The sequence below is a fragment of the Oncorhynchus mykiss genome, chromosome 6 (genome assembly GCF_013265735.2).
Source record: "Oncorhynchus mykiss isolate Arlee chromosome 6, USDA_OmykA_1.1, whole genome shotgun sequence".
Lineage (NCBI taxonomy): Eukaryota > Metazoa > Chordata > Actinopteri > Salmoniformes > Salmonidae > Oncorhynchus > Oncorhynchus mykiss.
In genome coordinates this window covers 62,619,271-62,647,187 of record NC_048570.1, presented here as the reverse complement: position 1 = coordinate 62,647,187, position 27,917 = coordinate 62,619,271, and the positions used below count along the sequence as shown (strand labels likewise).

Sequence of the window (27,917 nt, the reverse complement as noted above, 5' to 3'; positions counted from 1 at the left end):
ATGAATATGCTCATACATAGCAGTTAGCCAGTTCATGCTGGTGAAGACTAATTTTAGCGAGAAACCCCGACTGTGTTTTACATTCTAACATGCGATGTTAGTATGCTTAAACGATATCCGTTTTCTCAAAGAGGGCAATGTTTGCTAACCTGGTAATTCAAACCTACTGCTAATGTAAATATTCACCTTACCCAAACACCGGTCATTCTTGTGACGGTGCGTCAGAATAAAATTCCCGAATGGAAACTGGAGCTAGAGTTTAGAGTTCTGGTTGTGAAACACGGAACAAAGAAATCTGAGACTGAAAATCCAGGTGAGTGAGTTTTGTTAAATTTGCAGGATATATAAACAATAGTACAAACAAGTCATTTTCATACAGCAATGCTTGACTACTTTAAAACACAGATGTATCTGTGCTATATTATGATGTTAGGCTATACTTTCCAGGAAAAGATGTGGAGGAGGAGATGCTACTCCACTTGAACACAAAAGAGTCAATAACCTCTTGCTAGATTGTTGTACATTTAATTGAGCTATGTTTATGCAATATGGTAATTCTATTATTATTTAATTTTTTTCCTGGATCAAGAGTGGTGAGGAATCAAGTGGTAGAAGACTTCACTGACCTCTTAATATAACCTCTATGACTGTGAGTAACCCATTCATTAATGTAAACTGTGACAAATCTCAATGTGTTGAGTTTGCAAACTTGAATCTCTTTCCACCTCCTCTTGCCTCAACCTGGTGGCATCTGTTGTTGAGAATCTCACTAAGACTTATTTTGTGAACACGTGTCAATTCAAACTGAGACATGGGGCACGAGGGAGATGGAAGAGAGAAAGTGGGATATGCACCACACAGAGTTGTTTTGGCATTAGATCACTCTATGCCACTTCTCCAGCGTGCCAACTAGCTTGGCATCATCTCACAGAGCCGGGCACATTCAGCCACCAGCTGGCAGTCGCGGGCCTCAGATAAGAATTGTTCAGACATGGCACTCATTCAAAAAGTTTTCACTTCCCTGAACCCCTACATTGCAAACGAGGATGGCATGTTCCTATGAAACTGGAGGCTTTGTCTCAGAAAAACTCCCCTCCAGTTTCAGAAGTAGTATCGTCAAAGGGAGAGCCATTCCATTCGCAGAGGAAACGCCAGTCGAGAAGATGCCACCAGCAGCTATATCATCTTCATAGAGCATCCCTTTATCACAATATTGGCTCAGTAATTATTCATACAGATGACACCGCTATACTGATACAACCTAAACTGTCGAATGTGGATACATATTTTTGTTTTCTACGTTTGTACTTTGGTCACAAATACCATGTTTGTTTGGATTAAAACGGCTTATTTGCGGCTGTCGAGGTCAGCCATGTTGCTGACACATAGCAGAAGGCAGATCTGGAATTCCAGCCACTCAGCACTAGATATGGAGCTGCTCTGGAGAGACATACTGGGATGGATACAATGGGGGGCATGGCGACCTAGCGAACAGACTCTTGGCACTCCGCTCTCCTCTCAGGATGCCAGCCAGCGCCTGCCGTTTTGATGGAGCTCCGGAGCGGGCGAGCAACTTGGCCGGCAGCGGGCGACAACTCCCCTTTCGGTTGGCACAGGACAGGCATATAAGATTTCAGACAGGAGAGAGCGCGTGAGAGCGAGAGAGGACCCCCCTCATATCTGAGGGAAGGAGAGGAGCGAGCTGGGAGAAGAAACCTTCGGGAGTGCCAGAACATGTGTCAGGTTGGCACCATGTGAGAATGATCTTGGCAAGCGCCTCTACTCTCCCCCTCTTGCCCCACTTGGAACACATGGTACGTCGGCAGTGGCATCTGGCCGCGTTGACTCTCAGCAGCTGCGCTTTGTCTTCGCCAGTTGGGACGCTTGGCACTGCCACTTCATCAACTACCTGTGGATCCTCCCGGCCGTGGAGGGGGTGATGAATTATTCCGTGCTGCAGCTGCAAACTTGACTTACATCCAAGAGATGTAGCACTGTAAGCATATGACTATCTCACACCACCCACATACTAACCACCACGGCCGGGACCACTGTGTTTGGGCTGTACCCAACCGTACTGGGATATGTTTCCTTGGGCGATGGTTTATTCTAGGCGAAAGACGGAGAAACTGCTTCTTTTCTTGTTGGGAGAAGTTGTTGATGCTTTCAAAAGCCAGCTGAGGATTTTGCTGTACAAAGCGAACAAAATGCATTCAATCTTTTGCTAAGGAATGATTACGAATGAATGGATGACCTTTCCACTCTCTTTTGAGTCTTCAAAATGATCGATGCGGAGGCACCGAGGTCATTTGTTAGAAAAGCTCTTAGAAATATTTTCAACTCAGAAAGGAAATAAATAACAGAACAAGAGACACTCTCTTTGGTTAACACAGTGTTTATCTTCCCACAGAGCTGTCTGGAGAGGAATTGTATCACATTCTTTGCTATGACTGGATAGCTGTGCTCCATACACTCTTTGGAACTTGACTGGGACCTCACTGATGCCTAATGCTCCCCATCTGTGCAAAAACATGTTTGGTTTATGCTGAACCGTTAATTAAAATGTCTACTATGAAAGGCCCACATGCTAGCTTTCTGGGGCAATTCCCTGAGCTTTACTACTGTACCCTTTTCCAAAACGTCAGCACTTCCATCTCCTACAGTGATTACAGAGTACTCACACCAGTTGTAAGGAAATACAGTGTCTCTTCTCAGGATAACTCTGTCGCGTTCTTTCAAAGTAACATGAGAAGAAACCTCTCGAGTCTCGAATGTAGTGCAAAACAACTTTTTTTTTACAGGATTTTGCATTAACCACGTATTTGAGATCTGACATCAGGTAGAGGATTTTGACAAAAGCACATCTTCTATTATATTTAAGAGATCCAGACATCCACATGATTTTGGCGCCTGGGGTTCGCTTCTAGCAAGATAGGTGACCTTATTTGGATTTCAAGTGCTTGTTTCATTCTGGATTTTTACAGTGAATAATACTTTGTAGCCGAACAGATAATTTCTGTCAAGATTCAAAGGCAGTTATTTTTCGTGTTCTGCTGATAGTGACCCACTGGGAGTTTGGCTCCATCTGTGTCACTCTGACCCAGTTTAGCCCTCGGCCACGTCCAACTGTTCCGCATCCCTGACATATGTGCTGTGGCAGGGGGATAAGCGATTATCACCACTCGGGACTCTGAAACACACACTGCAGATATGACACTGGACCCATCTCGTGTCTGCCCATCTTCCCACAGCATATGTCATCAATGCTGGCCCCCAAGAATCACACTCACTCTGGAGGTGGATTTGGAAAACCCCCCCTCCTCCTGAGGGGTACTCCTTTGTGTGGCAACTGCTAAAATTAGGTTATGGCATGCGTGTGGTGTATATGTGTCTTTGTTTGTACAGTATGTGTTTATGTGTGTGTGTTTTGCCAATCTAGTATTGGCTATAATGTGTGCATTGTCATTGGCCCAGCTGCTCAGTGTCTGACCTCTGACTCCGCCCTGTCTCCCCACCCTCCAGTACTGAGCTGGCCAAAAAACAACCATGGGGTTGGCAGACTAGCCATGCAGCTCACTAGCCAGGGCCGTGGCACTAGAGCCTTTAAAAATACCCTTTGTTGGCAGACAGGCATGCAGACAGTATCATTGCACAGGGCTGAGGCCCACTGGGACCTTGGTGTGTGAGGCACATATGGAGCACCAGGCTGGTGATGAGCTGCTTATGTGAGCTGCTGATGGCCTTGGAGAGCTGCTCCGTCTGCATGGGGGATTAATGGCTCTCTAGCCTACTACCTATTTACTGTATATGAGCTTGGACTCAATCAAAGTACTTGCCGTAAGCTCTGGACCATTGCAGCGGATCATTGCTGCTACCGAGTGGCTATAGTGGCTAACGCCCCTGCCCCGAAGCTAGCAACAGTTAGCCGCGAGCCAGGCGCAAACAAAATTACTACAACTACAATAGCTATTTCGCCATCTGGCCCAGACCCTTTGTCGACACGGCGCCCCGCCTACCACCACGACTGGTCCGCAGACGTAATTCCATCCGTTGTGCCCTCAACCGACCGTTGCCGGAAGTCGGAGCAGACGCTTATACTTACCCCGGCCTGCTAACTTTAAACGCTGTGTCTCCCGCGTGCTAGTGTAGCAACGACTGCCCCGCGGCTTCCCTGTTCCATCTATTGCTGTTCACTGGACCCTATGATAACTTGGCTACATAGCTGATACCTGTTCATTAACATAAACAAAAAAATATATCTGTCGGCCCTAGCCCCGAACTCAGGCCCTGTGTGTAGTTAACCGACCCTCTCTGCCCATTCATCGCTATTTTACCTTGTCTTAGCTGTCTTAGCTGATTAGCTGCTGTTGTCTTACCCGTTGTTGTCTTAGCTAGCTCTCCCAATCAACACCTGTGATTGCTTTATGCCTCGCTTTATGTCTCTCTCAAATGTCAATATGCCTTGTATACTGTTGTTTAGGATAGTTATCATTGTTTTGGTTTACAGTGGAGACCCTAGTCCCACTCTACATGCCTCAGATTCCTCCTTTGTCCCACCCCCCACACATGCAGTGACCTCACCCAGTATAACCAGCACGTCCAGAGATGCAACCTCTCTTATCATCACTCAGTGCCTGGGCTTACCTCCACTGTACCCGCACCTGCAGTAGCTTACAACTCCTCCCCCTTTGGCAGTTCTATCTTGACGGAAAATGTTGTAGTTGGGTATGGAGATCTCTGAATTTTTGTTGGCCATACCCCTGTCTGCACATTATGCCCTGAATCTATTCTACCACACCCAGAAATCTGCTCCTTTAATTCTCTGTCCCCAACGCACTAGACGACCAGTTTTGATAGCCTTTAGCCGTACCCTCATCCTAATCCTCCTTAGTCTCTCGGGTGATGTGGAGTTTAACCCAAGCCCTGCGTGTCCCCAGGCACTCCCATTTGTTGACTTCTGTAATTGGAAAAAGCCTTGGTTTCATGCATGTTAACATCAGAAGCCTCCTCCCTCAGTTTGTTTTACTCACTGCAATAGGACACTCCGCCTACCCTGATGTCCTTGCCGTGTCTGAATCTTGGCTTAGGAAGGCCACCAAAAATTCTGAGATCTCCATATCCAACTACAACATTTTCCGTCAAGATAGAACTGCCAAAGGGGGAGGAGTTGCAATCTACTGCAGAGATGGCTTGCAAAGTTATGTCATACTTTCCAGGTCTATGCCCAAACAGTTAGAGCTTCTAATTTTTAAAATGAATCTCTCCAGAAATAAGTCTCTCACTGTTGTCGCCTGTTATAGACCCCCATCAGCTCCCAGCTATGCCCTGGACACCATATATGAATTGATTGCCCCTCAGAGTTTGTTCTGTTAGGTGACCTAAACTGGGATATGCTTAACACCCCGGTAGTCCTACAATCTAAGCTAGATGACCTCAATCTCACACAAATCATCAAGGAATCCACCAGGTACAACCCTAAATCTGTAAACATGGGCACCCTCATAGATATTATCCTGACCAACTTGCCCTCCAAATACACCTCTGCTGTTTTCAACCAGGATCTCAGCGATCACTGCCTCATTGCCTGCATCCGCTATGGGTCCGCGATCAAACGACCACCCCTCATCACTGTCAAACGCTCCCTAAATCACTTCTGTGAGCAGGCCTTTCTAATCGACCTGGCCAGGGTATCCTGGAAGGATATTGACCTCATCCCGTCAGTTGAGGATGCCTGGTCGTTCTTTGAAAGTAATTTCCTCACCATCTTAAATAAGCATGCCCCTTTCAAAAAATGTGAACTAAGAACAGATATAGCCCTTGGTTCACTCCAGACCTGACAGCCCTTGACCAGCACAAAAACAGCCTGTGGCGGACTGCAATAGCATCGAATAGTCCCCGCAATATGCAACTGTTCAGGGAAGTCAGGAACCAATACACACAGTCAGTCAGGAAAGCAAAGGCTAGCTTTTTCAAACAGAAATTTGCATCCTGTAGCTCTAACTCCAAAAAGTTATGTGACACTGTAAAGTCCATGGAGAACAAGAGCACCTCCTCCCACTGCCCCCTGCACTGAGGCTAGGTAACATGGTCACCACTGATAAATCCATGATAATTTAAAATGTCAATAAGCATTTCTTGTACGACTGGCCATGCAATCCTCCTGGCTATCCCAAACCCGGGCCAACAGCTTTCTGCTCTTTTGCACACCGGTATCTCTATTTGCACATCATCATCTGCTCATTTATCACTCCAGTGTTAATCTGCTATATTGTAATTACTTCGCAACTATGGCCTATTTATTGCTTACCTCCTCACGCCATTTGCACACACTGTATATAGACTTTCTTTTTTTCTATTGTGTTACGCTTGTGTTACGCTTGTTTATTCCATGTGTAACTCTGTGTTGTTTGTGTCGCACTGCTTTGCTTTATCTTGGCCAGGTTGCAGTTGTAAATGAGAACTTGTTCTCAACTGGCTTGCCTGGTTAAATAAAGGTGAAATAAAATGAACAAAGTGACCCAGGCCAGGCCAGGGCTAAAATGATAGCCTTGTGGGAGCTGTTTCCTCCAGGTCACACAGTGACCGTATAGTGACTGTACAGTTAGGCACCAGGTAGAAACAGTAGTGTGATAACTAGTGAAGGTGCCTCCAGCAGGTATCCTCAACCAATCAGACACCGAGGGGCTTGCTCCACTGGCTTTATTATAAACTTCATGGAGCAATGGACCGGCTGATGGTTCCCCACTAATGACTTATAGATTCCCTTCTTTCCCTTTCAACATCCTTCCAAGGAAATGGAAACAATGGAGCAGGACCGACAATCGGGACTTTTCCCAAATGTACTCCCAGACCAACTCTAACTTTCAGAGATATATGTCGTTTAGCAGACGCTTTTAGAGATGAGGACTCACCGCAAGCCACCAAACAAAATGTCTTGCTCTGTTTGGGGTTTGCACTTGGAAACGTTAAAGTATTTAATTCATCTGAACGTGCTGTTATATTACATCCAGATGTCAACTTTGATTCTTTAATCGAATCCATATACGTCCTCTTTCACAATATGTTCCCAATTGAAGTAAAATTGCCAAATTCCTTCCTAAATTCAAATGGAGGGATTGTGTTTATTATGTCTAAGGCATTGCATGTGTTTGCAATACCTGATGTTTATGGTTTATGTGGACATGAGAGAAATAAATCACTTGAAACATACATCCTCCTCTTTTAACACTGAGCACTGTTTTTATTTCCCCTATCCTGTTTCTTTGCACAAAGCTTGACATCCGTCTGTCTTCCGCTTCACTCTTCTCTCATTACATTACCCACCTCCTCCCCTCTCTCTCCCCCCCTCTATCTGAGACTGGCACTCTGCTTGGGTGGTGTGTTCACAGAGAGACAGTGCCATATGTTGTCTAGCCTCCCAGGGAGAACGTAACAGTACCAGCTCTGCTGCAGTGCTGTGGCTGAGCCTGTGGCTGAGGCTGGGGCTGTGGCTGGGCTGGGGCTGGGGCTGAGCCTGGGCTGGGGCTGTGGCTGAGCCTGGGCTGGGGCTTGGGCTGAGCCTGGGCTGGGGCTTGGGCTGAGCCTGGGCTGGGGCTGGGGCTGGGGCTGTGGCTGGGGCTGGGGCTGAGCCTGGGCTGGGGCTGTGGCTGGGCTGGGGCTGTGGCTGAGTCTGGGCTGGGGCTGTCGCTGTGGCTGAGGCTGGGGCTGTCGCTGTGGCTGGGGCTGGGGCTGGGGCTGGGGCTGGGGCTGGGGCTGTGGCTGGGGCTTGGGCTGTGGCTGGGGCTGGGGCTGGGGCTGTGGCTGAGCCTGGATTGGGGCTGGGGCTGGGGCTGGGGCTGTGGCTGAGCCTGGATTGGGGCTGGGGCTGGGGCTGGGGCTGGGGCTGTACATGGAAGAGTCTATCATCACAGAGTTTATAAGCTCTCTTGAGGCTCATACATGCTTAACAAGTAATCAAGCATTATAACTGTATACTGCAAAATGTTAACTCAAGGATCTTTTTGTAAGGGGAATAGTATAGTCAATATCCAGTTAGACATAGTTAACTTGTCCCTCCATCCAGAAACTTCACACACCGTATCTACAGAGCCTCTCTCTAATCCCACAGTGGATCTTCATCATTGTCCATAGTTCTGTGTCCTCACCTTCTGTCTGTGGCTGAGGGCAGACTCCTCTGTGTAGCTGTGCACTGTGACTCCACCCTCGGCTGTTATTGTCTTCATTCTGTGAGCTGCCAGCTCCTGACAGACCTGTCCCATATTTCAACAAGGGAGCCTCAGAAAGCCCTCCATACTAGTGAACACTTCACGTCTGTCGTTAACAACCAGAGAGCTGTTGGGATTGATTCTTGAAAATGGTCGACCTTGTAGCGAGTGGACCTGCCAATGCCTCCCCACAGCTGCAAATATGAAGTCTTCAAAAATTCATCAGAGGGAGAGATGTGAAATGTGAAAAGCTTTTGTTCAGAGGCGCCGTATCTCAAGTCTTAAAGAGGCTCTGAACTTTTTTGTTTTGTTCCTCTGTGTACTTTGAGTGGTGGTGGTGGGGGAGGAGGGTGTGTAGGTAAAGGATGTGAGCTTGTGCGTTGAGGGGGATGCGTGTTCAGAATTCATCTTGTCTGTGTATTCATTACCACTTTGCATTTCAAGCAGAGGGGTTCAGTGCTCCACTAAATCGCAGGAAGGATTGTTAGGCACGCGTGTTATTAATTTTTCCAGGTCCCGTGGCGTCTGTATGAATCTTAATGCTGCTGACTGGGCTGGTGCGCTATCGACTTTCTTTAAAATATGAAGAAGCTTGCTGGAAGCGCCCAGGGTCATTAGCTGAAGAGTGGGCGCAAATCCCTCTCTGAGGCAGTCTGCCTTCACCGTGTTAAATGTGCTCTTAAAATATTCATAATCATACTCGTGCGCACACACACAATGCACTGGGGAGAAAGGGGGCGGTGAAAATCAATATTAAAATGTATTCCTGTTTTCTCGTCTGCTTAATTAGCTGTGGTTCTTAAGCCATGAAGTTTGTGAAGAGATTAAGAGTATCTATTTCAGTGACAAGATAATATGTATTCCATCAGAGGTGACCCTGTTGAATTAGATAGCAGTAGTTGTGTTGATCAAAACAGATGATAATATAAATGGTATCAATTCTATAGTTTCTAGCTTTTTTTTGAAGTCTCTTCAGATAATAGGTAAAAAAACAAACTGTGTTCCACAGAATGATGTGTACACAGACACATTAGTACGGTTTCTAATGCACTCGTTTGTTTTTGTCTGTTTATGTATAATTTTTTATGTACTGTAAAACTGAATGAAATAATCACAGCTTGGGTGTTAATAGAAAGTGGAGCACACATTGCTGACGTAACTGTCTGTGACAAGCACACTTTATTATTTGTCCCGAGGATATGCCATCGTAAACCTAACAGAAAGGTATGTCATTCTGAGGAGGTGGAGACTGTTGTGTGGTCAGGTGAATGATCCTTTTAATGCTGATATGTAGAATGCACCAAACTGTGCTGTAAATAATAACAATGATGCTTTTATCGTATGAAGTTCCTCCTCCCCACATTGCACTTTTAGAAAAAATGGTTTCATAGGGGTTCTTCGGCTGTCCCTATAAGAGAACCCTTTTGGGTTCCATCCCTCCCTGTGGAAAGGTTTCTACCTCGACCCAAAAAGGATTCTACCAGGAACCAAAAAGGGTTCTAGCTGGAGCCATAAATGTTTCTTCAACGGGTTCTCCTATGGGGACTGCTGAAGAACCCTTTTAGGTTCTAGAAAAAAAGGTGCCATCTAAGAGTAGGTACAATAAATCCTTTGGTGATAGCTGATCTTATTACATATTAATTAACCTTATGATGTGACAACAGTTGGATGGATATGGATATCTCTTAATACTGTCTACCACTGGTTCAGTTATTTATTTATAGTGTCTAAAAGCACTGTGATGGCAAACAACAAGAAAACCCTTCGCTTTTCATGTGACATGCTTGTGTGTCAGCCACACATTGTTACATCACGCACACACACATACACACACACAGAGAAATATGCTCCCTTGAATTAACATGACATTCTTAGGCATGTCTTCCCCTCTATTTGCCGTCTGTCTGTTATTGTTAAAGGGCCAACTTTCCGAAGTATCCCTTTATCTACTCCTCAGTCAGATGAACTCCTGCATCCAGTATGAAGGAAGTTCGAGATTAGAGAGTCAGAGAGTTTAGTGAGCCAATGCTAATGAGCGCTAGTGCAATGACTGGAAGTCTATAGTATCATGCCAACAGTTACCATAGACTTCCAGTCATTGTGCTAATGCTAGTTAGCAACTTCCTTCAAAAGGCACGCAGAGACATAAAAATGGTTTCCACGACCATGAGTTCATCTGACTCTGGGGAAGTAGAATCCTGAAATATCCCTTTTTAAGACGTTTGTGGTGGTGAGGCATTTGAAAGGGCCTAATGAATTGGCCATTAATGGGTCTTTGATGGGTTGGGTTAATGAGGTCACTTGTTTCATCTCACCACCTTACAGGCAACAGGGTTCCGTGGTAATGGCCTGGTCACGCCACCTTGACATGTGGCAGCAACTGAGGGATCAGGGGTCACAAATGCAGTCCTACTGGTGAGGAAGGGCCTCCAGCACTGACTTACAGGAGTGGAGGGCTCATAGGTTCCCATATAGAGGTACATTGCAATTCAGCAGTGTAGCATGTATTGTGTGTGAGTGCACATGACTCTTTCTGTGAATTTGTAATCTGTGTGTGTGTGTGTTATTGTACATATGCATGTGTGTTTGTCCCTTGGTGGATTTGTGTTTTAGGAAGGGACTACCACATGGTTCCTCTTTAAGAAGATTGGATCCTGCCCACTGCCTGGCTTTCATTATGCAATCACCGCTCTGTACTTCCTGCATCCAACCCACAGACTGACTAACTAGCCGTTGGGGACTTCCACTTCCAGCCACAGGACACCCGTTGGACCCAGAGATTGACCGGCCACAGCCTGAACAACAATGCTCTTTTCTGGGATACAAACCTGGGGTGTAAGGCATGATGCTCCAGTCGTGCCCTCTCTCATTAAAGATCCTCATTGAGGATATAGAATGTCAAACGCAACAGAAGAGAGGGTGTCATTTCCATCTTTCTATCTAACTGTTCGTTTTAAGTATTCATGAGATGAGTCCTTTTTTTCCCTAGGAACTAGGCATGTGCGACGTGTGCTATTTATATGGTAATAATTTGAGAGGGGTGAAGTTACGGGTCCATCAATGGGTTGAACATGTGTGAGACAGGTGCTGCGATGGAGATCTGGCCAAAACAATCACGTTGCTACAGAAAGGACTGCCTAATTGAGCTCTGTTTGTGTGGCATGGCGCTGAACAATGGCTCATGGCTGGCAGATGCAACAGGGGGCCAGTAATATCGACAAAGCCCACAGAACAATACCAGCAGGAGGACAATGGAGGGTTACTGCAGAGAGCAGAGATGACAGGAGGAGAGGAGACGATACAGGAATTAAAAGGGAAATGGCATTTCTAGTTTTTCACGGCTGCCTTATCGCCAGTGATGGCCTGAAAACGGAAATCGACTAACAAAATTAAAAGCGAGACTTTTGTCTGGACACCTCCCTGCAGCAATTTCTGAGATACTGGTATTCTGAGTTAATGTACCTGTCTGGCTCAAGGGGAAAAGTCATTCCCTAGTTCTATACTGTACTCACAGACTATGGGGGAAACATGTTCTGTTTCATTTGACGAGAAAAGAATGTCCGCAACTCTGGTACGCTCCCATGGTGATTGTAACAGATGCCCAAAAAAGACAACGTATTGATCCGAGTTGGATCTTCGTCACATCGCACGCCACTGTGAAACACGGCGACTCAAATAACCTCGAGAGGCATGTTCATCCGGTCAATTGAATACATATATATAGTACATTAACGTACCAATACATATTACACAGTAGACATGGAAAAACGTGAATACATGTTGGTTTGTGTATCCATGTCAAGTAATATAGATAACTTTGCAATAGATTAAAAACAGATGAGACCAATGTGTTCAATCATTTTGTATACAATACTGTATTATATAGGGAAAATGGAAACCCTATCAGCGGTTTTGACTAGAATGGATACAGCTTATGTCAGAATGGACTTTTCATAGCAGGTTAGGAGAACTTACGAAGCAGGTTAGGAGAATAAACATAGCAGGTTAGGACAATTGGGTTAAGTGTAGGGTTAGCTAAAACGCCCCAAAAATCGACTTAAGACGTCAAATTGACAAGCTATATCTTGTATAGCCATAAACTCTGTGAGCAGAACACATTTTATAGAAAAGGTTCTATATTTAGTTCCTCGTTTATACCTCTTGGAAACAGTGTTGAGGGAATGCATCCTAAAGGACTCTTGTCTCAGGGGGAAATTGTCACCTCGCTACAAGTTATTTAAGTAGGCGTGTTTCACAGTAGTGTATGACGTGACAAAGATCCAACTCGGATGGAAACGTGGTCTTTTTTGTGCGTCTGATTAAATCACCGTGCCAGAGTGGCGACCATTTCTTTTTTTCTTTTGATACGTTTCCTCTGTCCTGCACCTGTTAAGTGCATATTTTTTCCATTTTCATTTGACCCCGTCTACAGTATAGGACATTGTGACCCTAGCGTTCTGAAGTGTTATCCCCATGGTGGAGTGGTGAACATGAACACTTTGTTAGGACTCTACTCCCTGAGGCCAGCACTTACATCCCCCTCAAATTGTTTTATCTCGCTATGTATTGATCTCAGTGTATTTTTTTATGTTAGTCGTTATGGCGAGTTGCGGTCAGGCAGGCTTGTGAAGGACTACTTACTTACTCCAGGGCACTGCCATAACAACTTTATCAATCCATTACTTTAGATGTGTACTGAAACGGTGGTCACTTGCCCCCTAATGATTATATATGGCTATAGATTGAACAATTTAATTTGCAAGGCAGTTATGGGATCATGTAAACCCCAGATAGAGATGAATGTCTCTTCAAGTCATTATGTGTTACTTCCATACATTAACATGAAAATGGGACATTAGGCTATGAGTCAATTCAAGACCATCCAAAACAGCCAGGGTGTGGAAGTCAGTGAGGGGATGTGTACGTGCCTGCCTGGCTGTATGTGCATACTTGTGTGTGTGTGTGTTAGTTCTCACACACAACTGGCTCAGAGCCTGGGATAGAGGGAGCATGTTTGGTTTGGCCTCCTGTCTTCTGTTCCGGGGGACTGTGAAATCTGAAATGAAACGCATCGCCATGGTGAAGCAATTCAGCCTTATAAGTCATCCTCTCTGGTAATTGTTTGTTTATTGGAGCTTGTTCAAAAGCAATATTGTTGAGGGAGCCAGTGTGTGAGTGTGCTGGAGGGAGGTCACGCTGTTTCAGTTAGAAAGCAGGGATAGAAAGCAGGGATAGAGAGGACGTGAGACTGAACTAGACAGGCAGACGGTCGGGGATGGAAGCAGGGGGAGATGGGGAGTGCTGGGAGATGGGGGGGTGGGCAGCTGGTAGTCTAGTGGTTAAGAGCGTTGGACCAGTAAACGAAAGGTCACTGGTTCGAATCCCTGAGCCAACTAGGTAAAAAATGTGTCTGTGTGCTTGAGCAAGGCACTTAACCCTAATTTCTCTGCTAAATTACGAAATTGTCAAATGTAAATATATGGCCTGGCAGGGCTGAGAGGTCGGGGGTCAGCTGTGTGTGGTCAGACCAGACAGATGTGAGAGGAGCTGACCAGCAGCCTCAGAGATGGTGCCTAGACAGGGCAGGTACATGCTAACTGGCAGATAAGGTCATGACCCCACTGACCCTCTTTTATGCCTGGTCTGTCTTTTCATTCTTACCAGTGCACACTGGGAGACATACAAAGACCCAAACCATGTAGAGACTTAACACCATGGTTAATGAGTTGAAAGGGGTTGTGATCTGGGTTGATAGATTACTTCTGCCTTCTCATGAGCACCACAGAAAGATCAAATGCAAATGTTAGAAGATGTAATATACTAATATATGGTGTATGGCAATATCTCCACAATTGTATTTATTGATGGTTTATTTGAATGTGGACAGAAATCAACACATTGCCACACTAACAAAACATCATCAGATACGTTGTCGCGCCACAGTGTGAATGCTCATACACTCATTTTCAACAGCCAATGCCTGTGCAGTATGTGGCTTTATAGTGCAGAATGTACTACTAGTGTGCCGTATTCGGACCCATACCAGTAAAGTGACATGGTGAGAGGGGGACTGTGGCAGTTGGAGCTGGAAGGGGGAGTTGTAGGAACCATGAGGTGGACCATCGCTGCTGAGGTATTCATCTGGTTAATGTAATCCCAGTCAGACTGCCCAGGCCCTGCCCAGCCAGGGGTATGGTCTATTTAAAAGCACCCCTGTCTCCCTCTGCCCTGACAGAACATGCTCCATATGCCATCTGTCAATCCCCTCCTCCTCCTCCTCACCTCCCCCCTTTCCCCACGCAGTCTGTGAAGCCCAGTAATGAGAGGATTAACCGTGTGTGTGCTGGAGGAGGAAGCTGCACAGCCCTGGTAACTGTAAAGCAGGTCAGCGGTACTGTAGTCTTGTGAACAACAGATGGAGAGAGGGAGAGAGAAAGACTGGGGCAGAGAGAGCGATATGGATTTGATCCTCTGTATCGGGGCTCCATTGTTGCCTGGCGAGGGCAGCGTGTGTGTGTGTGTTGACAGGGCTGACTGACAGCTGCAGGGTTGGAGAGCAGGTGTGACAGCAGAGCAGATCAGGGGAGACAACGGGGCCCAATTTAGCCCTACACTTTTGGTGCTAACGAGGACGCGCCCACTGCTACCCGCCACTATCCTCTGTTTATGTGTGTCCAAACCTCTGGCTCCTGCCTGGGTTGCTACATGAGGACACACCCAGAGAACTGTCACTCACAGGAAGGAGAGGATGTCAATGACACCATGAATACATCAACTGAAAAATTGTGCTTAGAGGCCTGATGATTAAACTGTAATCTGATTTTATACAGTGATCTGGCATAGTACTGTACACATCTGAGAGATGGACACTGTCTGGATGTCCAGAATTTGGACAGGGGTATTTTTCCATTGCGAATTAACATTTAGAAACTGTGATTTCACCCGTACAGTATGTGAGAATGAAGCATTGCTCTGACAACTAGCATGTTGGTAAAACATGGACGATTCTCACAGATTATTTTGGTTGTGCAAAGCATCATTTCCACATCCTTTTGTTTTCACTTCCACATCCAACCATAACAGAATCGGTCTTTCATGATTACAGAGGAGTCACAGAGAAAGATGTGTGAGACCAGGGAGCTATTTTCTTCCAAAACAGATTCAAGGCAGCAGAGTGAGCAGATGTAGGGAAAACAATCTGTCCAAGTATTTCAAGTTTTCAATCAATGTTGAAAGTAATTGGCAATAAGTTGCCAAATTTGCTGTAATAGGAATAGAAAACCACTTCCCTCCATGATTGTGGCTTTATCAATGAAGCGTGTCTCCTGAATATCTCACTTGAATAAGCAATTAAACAAGCCAACAGTGAACTAAAGACCAGAATGCATATTGATGCGATAGATCAGCCAAAATAAATCAATGCCCTCTAATTATCTTGCAGTGTTAAAACCAATGCCATCCATATTCATTCAGTGTCATTCATAATACCCAAGGCCACGCATGTTAATTAGTTATTGTATCACGCAGCCGTAGCCTTTTGAGCATTAAACCATATTGTCCTTGGGTCTGTATTGGAAGACGCTGTAGAAACCAGAGGAGACAGACAGACAGACAGACCGACCGACATAATGCCTGGCCCTGGGGTTGTGATCCCATAGAATACAAACAGGACTCAGTGAGCAGGAGAGGTGTTACACTGTAAACGCCCGCGTGTTTGTCACTGTGTGAACGTAGAGTTAGACCCATGTGTTTTACCATACGGCATCCATTGTGTTTATTTATGTGTTGTGGTTGGCAGTTGTTTGTGTGTTTTGCTTGAATTAATGCAATGTGTGTGTTTCTGGGTGGTTGTGTTTGGATGAAGATGTGTGTGTGTATACAGTTGAAGTCGGAAGTTTACATACACCTTAGCCAAATACATTTAAACGCAGTTTTTCACAATTCCTGAAATTTTATCCTAGTAAAAATTCCCTGTTTTAGGTCAGTTACGATCACCACTTTAAGAATGTGAAATGTCAGAATAATACTAGAGACAATGATTTATTTAAGCTTTTATTTCTTTCATCACATTCCCAGTGGGTCAGAAGTTTACATACACTCAATTAGTATTTGGTAGCATTGCCTTTAAATTGTTTAACTTGGGTCAAACGTTTTGGGTAGCCTTCCTCAAGCTTCCCACAATAAGTTGGGTGAATTTTGAAACATTCCTCCTGATAGAGCTGGTGTAACTGAAACAGGATTGTAGGCCTCCTTGCTCACGCACACTTTTTCAGTTCTGCCCACAAATTTTCTATAGGATTGAGGTCAGGGCTTAGGCCACTCCAATACCTTGACTTTGTTGTCCTTAAGCCATTTTTCCACAACTTTGGAAGTATGCTTGGGGTCGTTGTCCATTTGGAAGACCCATTTGCGACCAAGCTTTAACTTCCTGACTGATGTCTTGATGTTGCTTCAATATATCCATATAATTTTCCTGCCTCATGATGCCATCTATTTTGTGAAGTGCACCAGTCCCTCCTGCAGCAAAGCACCCCCACAACATGATGCTGCCACCCGCGTGCTTCACGGTTGGGATGGTGTTCTTCGTGCTTGCAAGCCTCCCCCTTTTTCCTCCAAACATAACGATGGTAATTATGGCCAAACAGTTCTATTTTTGTTTAATCAGACCAGAGGACATTTCTCCAATAAGTACGATCTTTGTCCCCATGTGCAGTTGCAAACCGTAGTCTGTCTTTTTTATGGAGGTTTTGGAGCAGTGGCTTGGTCCTTGCTGAGCGGCTTTTCATGTTATGTCGATATAGGACTAGTTTTACTGTAGATATAGATACTTTTGTACCTGTTTCCTCCAGCATCTTCACAAGGTCCTTTGCTGTTGTTCTGGGATTGATTTGCACTACTCGCACTAAAGTACAGTGGGGCAAAAAAGTATTTAGTCAGCCACCAATTGTGCAAGTTCTCCCACTTAAAAAGATGAGAGAGGCCTGTAATTTTCATCATAGGTACACTTCAACTAAGACAGACAAAATGAGAAAAAAAATCCAGAAAATCACATTGTAGTATTTTTAATGAATTTATTTGCAAGTTATGGTGGAAACTAAGTATTTGGTCAATAACAAAAGTTTATCTCAATACTTTGTTATATACCCTTTGTTGGCAATGACAGAGGTCAAATGTTTTCTGTAAGTCTTCACAAGGTTTTCACACACTGTTGCTGGTATTTTGGTCCATTCCTCCATGCAGATCTCCTCTAGAGCAGTGATGTTTTGGGGCAGTTGCTGGGCAACACGGACTTTCAACTCCCTCCAAAGATTTTGTATGGGGTTGAGATCTGGAGACTGGCTAGGCCACTCCAGGACCTTGAAATGCTTCTTACGAAGCCACTCCTTCGTTGCCCGGGCGGTGTGTTTGGGATCATTGTCATGCTGAAAGACCCAGCCACGTTTCACCTTCAATGCCCTTGCTGATGGGAGGAGGTTTTCACTCAAAATCTCACGATACATGACCCCATTCATTCTTTCCTTTACACGGATCAGTCGTCCTGGTCCCTTTACAGAAAAACAGCCCCAAAGCATGATGTCTCCACCCCCATGCTTCACAGTAGGTATGGTGTTCTTTGGATGCAACTCAGCATTCTTTGTCCTCCAAACACGACGAGTTGAGTTTTTACCAAAAAGTTAGATTTTGGTTTCATCTGACCATATGACATTCTCCCAATCTTCTTCTGATCTAGCAAACTTCAGATGGGCCTGGACATGTACTGGCTTAAGCAGGGGGACACGTCTGGCACTGCAGGATTTGAGTCCCTGGCGGCGTAGTGTGTTACTGATGGTAGGCTTTGTTACTTTAGTCCCAGCTCTCTGCAGGTCATTCACTAGGTCCCCCCGTGTGGTTCTGGGATTTCTGCTCACCGTTCTTGTGATCATTTTGACCCCACGGGGTGAGATCTTGCGTGGAGTCCCAGATCGAAGGAGATTATCAGTGGTCTTGTATGTCTTCCATTTCCTAATAATTGCTCCCACAGTTGATTTCTTCAAACCAAGCTGCTTACCTATTGCAGGTCTACAATTTTGTTTCTGGTGTCCTTTGACAGCTCTTTGGTCTTGGCCATAGTGGAGTTTGGAGTGTGATTGTTTGAGGTTGTGGACAGGTGTCTTTTATACTGATAACAAGTTCAAACAGGTGCCATTAATACAGGTAACGAGTGGAGGACAGAGGAGCCTCTTAAAGAAGAAGTTACAGGTCTGTGAGAGCCAGAAATCTTGCTTGTTTGTAGGTGACCAAATACTTATTTTCCACTATAGTTTGAAAATAAATTCATTAAAAATCCTACAATGTGATTTTCTGGATTTTTTGTCTGTCATAGTTGAAGTGTACCTATGATGAAAATTACAGGCCTCTCATCTTTTTAAGTGGGAGAACTTGCACAATTGGTGGCTGACTAAATACTTTTTTGCCCCACTGTATGTTCATCTCTAGGAGACAGAACACGTCTCCTTCCTGAGCGGTATAACGGCTGCTTGGTCCCGTGGTGTTTATACTTGTGTGCTATTGTTTGTACAGGTGAATGTGGTACCTTCAGGCGTTTGAAAATTGGTCCCAAGGATGAACCAGACTTGTGGAGGTCTACAATTTTGTTCTATTGTCTTCTTGGCTGATTTATTTAGATTTTCCCATGATGTCAAGCAAGGAGGCACTGAGTTTGAAGGTAGGTTTTGAAATACATCCACAGTACACCTCTAAATGACTCAAATGATGTCAGTTAGCCTATCAGAAACTTCTAAAGCCATGACATAATTTTCTGTAATTTTCCAAGCTGTTTAAATGCACAGTCAATTTAGTGCATCTAAACATCTGACCCACTGGAATTGTGATACTGGAATTGTGATACAGTGAATTATAATTTAAATAATCTGTCTGTAAACAATTTTTGGGAAAAATTACTTGTCATGCACAAAGTAGATGTCCTAACCGACTTGCCGAAACTATAGTTTGTTAACAAGACATTTGTGGAGTGGTTGAAAAACAAGTTTTAATGACTCCAACCTAAGTGTATGTAAACTTCCGACTTCAACTGTATGTACGTTTTCCAGAGAGATCGCAGGGAGTGTGGGTTGTTGGAAGTAGACAGTCTGTCAGAGAGGGTAGTGTAGTGTAGTGAGTTGGCAGCAGATGTCAGACCTCTCAGCCCTCCCCTGCCCAGGGAGCACCTGTTGGGCCGGGGGCCATCTGGAGGTTGAGACCTATTACTCTGTGTGTGTGTGTGTGTGCGTGCGTGCGCACATGCGTGTGTGAAAAGGGGGTTGGAGGCGTTTTGTCCCGCAAGGCCACACCCCAGTGATACACTCTACACTGACCTACATGACACTGCACTTCTCCAGACCTCCACATCCCTCTCTCTCTTTTGCGTCATTTTCCATCAACCCCCAAAACATCTCTCTCTCTCGCTCTTTGTCTTTCCATCTAAAACTTCCATCATCCATTACATCTGGTCCTATCAGAACGCTTCGGAGGCGCTGCTGTACAGACATTAACAATTCTCACACTGCCTAATAGAAAAGATAAGACATATAGATCAGAACTAGCGTCAGTGACACCCCAGGTAGAGTGCAGCTGCAGCTCTGCCACACCTTGGATGGGGATACAGAGGTGTGTATCACTGGTAGGATTGCAATTCTACCGGTAATTTTGGTAATTAACAGAAAACAGAAAACATATGGCAATCTAGTTTAACTTTGGCAATTTTGAACTTAAAGAACGATTACATTTTTTTTTTAAATATATAGTATTAATTTATTATATCTGTGTCCATACTGTCCATGAGTTTCTAGTCGATAGACCATACGGTTCAAGAGAAAATAGTTTAATTAATGAAAAAAAAACAATAGCATTATTTTCAATTAACTCGAACTCTTCCAACTATTGACTTTTTTTACAACTGCCACAAGTTTGACGCCAAAACATTGACTAACAAATACTTAATGACATAGTAAAATAAATAACTTTAATAAAATGATATATATATAAGAATAGTTCCTGCTGAAACCCTCATATATAACACCAATGGTATTCACTAAGTTGATATTTAGGATCATGTTTTACAGCTTTGTCATTACATTTTTTACATTTGAAAATCATTTTATTAAATTACTTCATATATTTGACATGTGATACGGCCACACAGAGGGCCCGAGATCATTACAGACACCTGTAATCATCTGAAGTACCCAAAAGGGCCACATTGTGATAGATTCAATCAAATCCTTTAAAGATTCTGGTAGTTCACTGGTAAACTTAGAAAGTTTCCAGTAATATACCCTCCCTTTCCAACCCTAATCACTGGTTATTGTATCTCTGCTCTGGTCTGTAGCAATACTGCTGCATCTCCTCTCCTGCTCCAGCAGATGTGGATCCCCATGGTGACAGGAGAAGAACACCAGAGACACTGCAGATGGATGAGTTACACATCACAAAGAGGAGGAGACAGAATGACAGAGTATGTGTTAGTGTTGCTGTGTGTGGTGTGTGCATGTGAATGTGCGTTTGTAAAAGCAGGTGTGAGAGCACATATACAGTGTGTGCATGACTCCATGTAGACAAATGTATATATCTGCGCCTGTAGTTTCCTAATAGATGGGTGTCAGGAGGAGAGACAGACAGACAAAGAAAGAGAGAAAGCTCTCAATTCAATATTTCTTAATTTTGCCATGTCTCCTGATCAAAAATATATGTGCAGCAATTTCAACGATTTGACTGAGTTACGGTTCATATAAGGAAATCTGTCAATTGAAATAAATAAATAAGGCCCTAAACTATGGATTTCACATGACTGGGCAGGGGCGTAGCCATGGGTGGGCCTGGGAGGGCATAGGCCCACCCACTTGGGAGAAAGGCCCACTCACTGGAGGGCCAGGCCCAGCCAATCAGAATGGGGTTTTCCCCACAAAAGGGCTTTATTACAGACAGAATACTCCTCAGTTTTATCAGCTGTCTGGGTGGCTGGTCTCAGACGATCCCACAGGTGAAGAAGCCAGATGTGGAGGTCCTGGGCTGGCATGGTTACACTTGGTCTGGGGTTGTGAGGCCAGTTGGACGTACTGGCAAATTCTCTAAAATGATGTTGATAGAGAAATTAACATTAAAATGAACATTTAATTATCTGGCAACAGCTCTGGTGGACATTCCTGCAGTCAGCATGCCAACTCCCTCAAAACATGAGACATCTGTGGCTTTGTGTTGTGTGACAAAAAAGGCCACTCTAAAATGTGCAGTTATTGTCCCCAGCACAAGGAGCACCTGTGTAATGATCATGAAATGTAATTATCTTCTTAATATGCCACACCTGTCAGGTGGATGGATTATCTTGGCAAAGGAGAAACCCTCACTAACAGGGATGTAAACAAATTTGTGCTCAAACTTTGAGAGAAATAAGCTTTTTGTGCATATGGATAATTTCTGGGAACAAATTCAAGCAACACTTTACTTGTTGCGTTTATATTTTGTGTTCAGTAATAGTATGGTAGGTCTCAACACCTAATAGCAATACTAGTGTCTATGTGAGAGGAAAATGGAAAACGTTACCGAGTATTGGTCGTCATGGAAACCAAATTGTCGTAACGCCGTATGGCTGCTGGGAGAGGTGAATTATGAGATGTTGGGGAGATGTTGAGGGTGAGCCCATGGAAGGTCATGGACTTGCAGTAGTTTGTACAACCCTGAAGGTGGCGTTGTATTGTATGATAGGTACTATACATTACCAAGCAGATTATTCTGTCATATTTAGTCACTACACATAAACCAACAAATAATCTTTTCGATACTTTGCTCTTTCTATTCACCCCTTTCCCTTTTCATTTGTACACAGCATGTGAGGATATCGTAATGGTTGTAAACCATATGGTTTGAAAACGCAACAATACCATAGATTATCATCATCACTTTTGAGCCAGCGTGAGTGGCACAGAAATTAGACAGGCATGCCGTTATGTGGGTTTTATCTGAGCACACAGTCAAATGGAGAGTGAAGGGGCATCATTCTCACTGGGGCTTAATGTGTTTGGACTCACAGGGCTAAGAGTAATGACAGCTTCGCCAGACAACAGAATCCTCCCGCCGTGCCACGCCTGCTAAAACAGCCCCGTCACATCGTATCCTAGCAGCACCCAGGGCAAATAGACACTACTCTGTCAGAGGAGGAATTCATACCCACAAAGCACTGCTGCCAGACCCCCTCTCTTCCAGTCTCCCCCATCGCGCACAATCATCTTTAGGTGTCACCATGTCCACACACCCACTCAGGACCAGAGAGGCAGACGGGGGCTTTGGGGGAGGTAGGGGTGTGCAGAAGCCTGTCTATTTTGAGGTCATGTTTGATAAGCCCTTCCTATGAAGTGACGAGATGAAATGACAGTTTGCCAAAAGCGGGTCACGGGGCAGGGTGTAGGCAGCCTAGCATGGTCGTCTATGGACATAATTAGCCATTCATTATCATATCAGTTAATTACTGGACTACTGTTGTTTTCTCTCAGGAAAGATCTCTTCTGGACACCAGCTCAACATCGGGAACAGATTTCTGATTCATACGTATTTTGTTCCTTTTTCTCTCCGGTTCCCTTATTATAATAGTTGTGATGGGAAAACAATGGCTTTGCTCTTTATTCTAGCTGCAGGCGCCATCTGGGAGCGAGACGTGCATTACAGGAGCTATCCATATGGTCGGGGCATCATGACTTTGCTCATCTCATCTCCCGTCAACATCTCTTCTGCTCAAGTCCTCTCTCAAATGATCCACATACACGTTACTAACAGAAAGACAAAAACATGCTTGTGTTTATGTATTTTTGCAGAGATTATACAAATGTACACGTAACAGTCGGTATTAGATTAACATTTTAAACTCATGTCTTCAATACTCTTCAAATGTACATTTCCTCATGAATCGGGTGCTATAGATTGTATGAAGAGTCTTAATCTGATGATAGTACATTTATTATAATACAGAAAATGATTTGCCACCTCCATATCATCCCCACCCCCAGTCGTTGTTCAGTGTCGGGAGCTGGGGGCTTTTTTAAACCCATCTGCTGTCTCGCACCTTCTAATCTGCCCCCCCCCCCCCCCCCCCCCCCCGGAACCCAATGGCATCGTACTCCTCATCCTGTCCCCATCCTACCCACCCATCACCCAGTGCATAATATATTCCCCCTGTAACCAAATACTACAGCTCACATTGTATTAAGCCACATTGCATATGCTTATAACACACACAGTGATGTTTACAGACCTGTCATCTGGAATGTACTGTAGGCTAGATGTAAGATAAGTGTATCTATGTATATTTAGAAATAAACAGTGTCAATATTAAATCTCTGTGTGTTTACTAATTATGACAAATTCTTATTCTACTCAAAATCAACACTTATTCGTCGCAATTACTTTTTTTATTGTCGTCTGTTTTTTTGATCAGCTTTCTTTATGTTTACAAATGGAAAACATTCTCTGTCCAGTGATACTTTTCAATGTGTAGCTTTGAGAGAGAGAGAGAGCGAGAGAGAGGATGTCCTATGTTGAAACTCAACCTTGACTGTGTACATCAGACCTCCAAACAACTGATGCCCTCTTCCTATCGTGTGTGTGTGTGTGTCCACGGACCAGCCGGGAGAGGGTCCTAATCCCTGTGATTCCACAGAGTGAGAGGCAGAGGGTATGAGCTGTTGAACAAGATAAAGAGGAGAGGGGGGATGGAGGAGAAGAGAGGAGAAGATGAGAGAAGGAGAGCAAAGATTAGGGGAGGAAGGTGTGATAAGGAGATTCTGAGTAGATGCAGAAGCATGGCGAAATAAGAAAGTAGAAAGGGGACACAAGGACAGCAAGTGAATAAGAAAATCAGATTGCTTGTGGGAGATAGAGAGAGGGGAAGAGGACAAAGCTGAAGGCTGTGTGAGATAGGCTGGCTATCCCCCCCATCTCCATCTCTCCTAATCTCACTCTGCCTCCTCCATATCTCTCTCCATCTCTCCATCTTGCCAAATAGTCACCGCCAGTGTGGTTGTGGTTTAATTGGCTTTCAGTATTCATAATTAAAACAATGCCTTGACGTGCAGCTCCTACATTGTCTTCCATTAATTTCAGATTGCTCTTGTCATTTGCACATTACCCCATGCAAAAGCAAATTAAAGTGTTTCGTTTTCTCCCTTCACATTCAGCGTCATCTTCCCCAGCTCTCTCTGATTAGACTGCTATTTACCAGATCGCTATCCCTCAATTCTACAGCACATAAGCAGGCGCAGAGTAGGACCCAGGGGATGCTGGGAATAAGGAAAACAAAGGACTCTGGGATGTCCAGGGCAGTTAATGACACTTTCATGAGGAAATCAAAATAGCTCTTTAAATCTGGATGCTATTTACCCTGGCAGCAGATCCTGTTGACTGGTTGCTGATGGAACAGAACAGAGCAGTCCCGGACCGTATGGACAGACTAGTGTTCAGCAGGCCAAGAGGGACTTTGATTGTTTACAGGATCAGCTGAACAAAAGAGAGGGGAATCATTCCCTTCTAGCCTCAGGCTGTTTGGAGGACCTTGGCCTCCTCCCTGTTCCCCCCCCCCCCCCCCCTCCTCTTCTTGGCCATGGACAGTTTCAGGGGAGGCTATCCTGGTTCCAACCCCTAATGCCAAGCCCAATCAGCCCTCTGGCCCCCCAGCCCCGAGCTGAGGAGAGCAGAGGGAATTCTGGGCTGACAGTCGCCCCCAGGGCCGTTCTGACTGTGCCCCAATCACAGCCCAGAGTGACAGCTGGGCACTCTCTCACCTCCTGATCTGGACTGGCCCTGCCTCATGGGGTCAGTCTCCGCATCAGCCAACCCAGGACCACAGGGCTGGAGGCTGGAGGACACTGCTGTTCTTGTGCTGCTGGGGGATGGAGAACTCCACTGATCCAGCTCCACACACTGGGTTCTAATAACTACCCTTCTCCTTTTCCACTGCTAACTTTCTGAGAGCTTGAGTTAGAGTTGGGAATTTGACAGCAGTGGCTATACGTCTTGTGCAGTTCCTTTTTTTATCATACTGGCTGAAAGGTGTAATTATTTGCCCCCTAAATATCCTGACGTGTTCACTAGGCCTTCCACTCAGCACGTATAATTTAATTTGAATTCATTACTCTAGTCAGTTAATATATTCATGACTTCCAATTCCCTGTGCTATCCTGCCACCTGGAGTGTCCTCCCTTATCTGTGTCACGCTCCCCCCTCCTCTCCCCCGCTGTGTCCCTGGGGGGCCATGAAGGGGTGTTAGGGCTGGGGTCAGAGTGGCCCACTGGTCCCCACCGTCATTAGGCTGCAGTGGAATGTGTTAGAGCAACCAGCTGGGACCAGGCTGGCTCTCTCTGGGGGAGTGGTGGGGACAGGGGGGGCACCTGCACCGGAGCCTGACTGGATGGGCTGGCAGGGCAGAGGGGTGAGGGAGGGGGCCATATAAGTCTGGCAGCATTGGGAGAGGGAATGAGGAGTCAGACTAACAGATCCGAGAGACTGTGTTCTGAATTAGAGTGTGTGATTTTGGTAACAGTTTATTTGGATAGTCCATCTGTAGATGCGCTGCAAACTATCAGTAACATGTCTACAGGTGGTGTGTTGAGCATCTATAGATGGACTATAGACTAACTTGTTGAAAATGATGAGATACAGTTGAAGTCGGAAGTTTACATACACTTAGGTTGTAGTCATTAAAACTCGTTTTTCAACCACTCCACAAATGTCTTGTTAACAAAATATAGTTTTGGCAAGTCGGTTAGGACATCTACTTTGTGCATGACACAAGTCATTTTTCCAAAAATTGTTTACAGACAGATTGTTTCACTTATAATTCACTGTATCACAATTTCAGTGGGTCAGAAGTTTACATACACTAAGTTGACTGTGCCTTTAAACAGCTTGGAAAATTCCAGAAAAGTATGTCATGGCTTCAGAAGCTTCTGATACTAATTGACATCATTTGAGTCACTTGGAGGTGTACCTGTGGATGTATTTCAAGGCCTACCTTCAAACTCAGTGCCTCTTTGCTTGACATCATGGGAAAATCAAAAGAAATCAGCCAAGACCTCAGGAAAAAAAATTGTTGACCTCCACAAGTCTGGTTCATCCTTGGGAGCAATTTTTTTTGTTTTGTTTTTTTGTTTGTTTGTTTTTTGCCTGAAGGTACCACGTTCATCTGTACAAACACTAGTACGCAAGCATAAACACCATGGGACCACGCAGCCGTCATACCACTCAGGAAGGAGACGCGTTCTGTCTCCTAGAGATGAACGTACTTTGGTGCGAAAAGTGCAAATCAATCCTAAAACAACAGCAAAGGACCTTGTGAAGATGCTGGAGGAAACAGGTACAAAAGTATCTATATCCACAGTAAAACGAGTCCTAAATCGACATAACCTGAAAGGCCGCTCAGCAAGAAGATGCCACTGCTCCAAAACCGCCATAAGAAAAAGCCAGACTAAGGTTTGCAACTGCACATGGGGACAAAGATCGTACTTTTTGGGGAAATTTCCTCTGGTCTGATGAAACAAAAATAGAACTGTTTGGCCATAATGACCATCGTTATGTTTGGAGGAAAAAGAGGGAGGCTTGCAAGCCGAAGAACACCATCACAACTGTGCAGCATGGGGGTGGCAGCATCATGTTGTGGGGGTGCTTTGCTGCAGGAGGGACTGGTGCACTTCACAAAATAGATGGCATCATGAGGCAGGAAAATTATATGGATATATTGAAGCAACATCTCAAGACATCAGTCAGGAAGTTAAAGCTTGTCGCAAATGGGTCTTCCAAATGGACAACAACCCCAAGAATACTTCCAAAGTTGTGACAAAATGGCTTAAGGACAACAAAGTCAAGGTATTGGAGTGGTCATCACAAAGCCTTGACCTCAATCGTATAGAAAATCTGTGGGCAGAACTGAAAAAGCAGGTGTGAGCTAGAAGGCCTACAAACCTGACTCCGTTACACCAACTCTGTCAGGAGGAATGGGCCAAAATTCCCCCAACATACTGTGGGAACCTTGTGGAAGGCTACTCGAAACGTTTGACCCAAGTTAAATAATTTAAAGGCAATGCTACCAAATACTAATTGAGTGTATGTAAACGTATCACTCACTGGGAATGTGATGAAAGAAATAAAAGCTGAAATAAATCATTCTCTACTATTATTCTGACATTTCACATTCTTAAAATAAAATGGTGATCCTAACTGACCTGAAACAGGGATTTTTTTACTAGGATTAAATGTCAGGAATTGTGAAAAACTGAGTTTAAATGCATTTGGCTAAAGTGTATGTAAATGTCCGACTTCAACTGTATACCGTTAAGATGCTACTGAAATAATAAAGCCATTATGTTGAAATGCTGCTGATGGTCTACAGATAGTGTGTTGAACATCTACTGATGGACTATAGGTAGATTCTTGTTAAAAGTCAACAGACAGATGTAGAGCATCTCCATATCATTTCTACCTCATGACGCTTGGTCACAAAGCCAGACTCCAGAGAGGAGACTTGACGGGACTTCAACCAGGCAGAGACACACATAGACACACTAATAATCTCCTCCAAAGTGTTGGTTGTTTGTGGTGTGCCTCATGGTAAAGTTATGCTTCATCCACACCGCAGAGAAACAGAAACATGTTTTGCCTTTAATCTAACTGTGCATTTAATCAAATAGCAATGAC

General features: G+C 44.6%; 1 long non-coding RNA gene across 4 annotated transcripts; it reads left to right on the top strand.

Moving 5' to 3' along the window:
* The first annotated feature begins 12 nt into the window (after positions 1 to 12).
* LOC110526304 lies at positions 13 to 23,893 on the top strand. Of its 4 annotated transcripts, none has more exons than XR_002473918.2 (6): positions 13 to 313; positions 590 to 649; positions 10,530 to 10,681; positions 10,818 to 11,039; positions 20,572 to 20,697; positions 22,270 to 23,893. It is a non-coding gene; the product is annotated as an uncharacterized LOC110526304 (long non-coding RNA). The 4 variants fall into 4 exon arrangements; XR_005052187.1 differs by having other exon boundaries at positions 10,922 to 11,039; positions 22,865 to 23,861; XR_002473919.2 differs by having other exon boundaries at positions 22,865 to 23,861.
* The last annotated feature ends 4,024 nt before the right edge of the window (positions 23,894 to 27,917 follow it).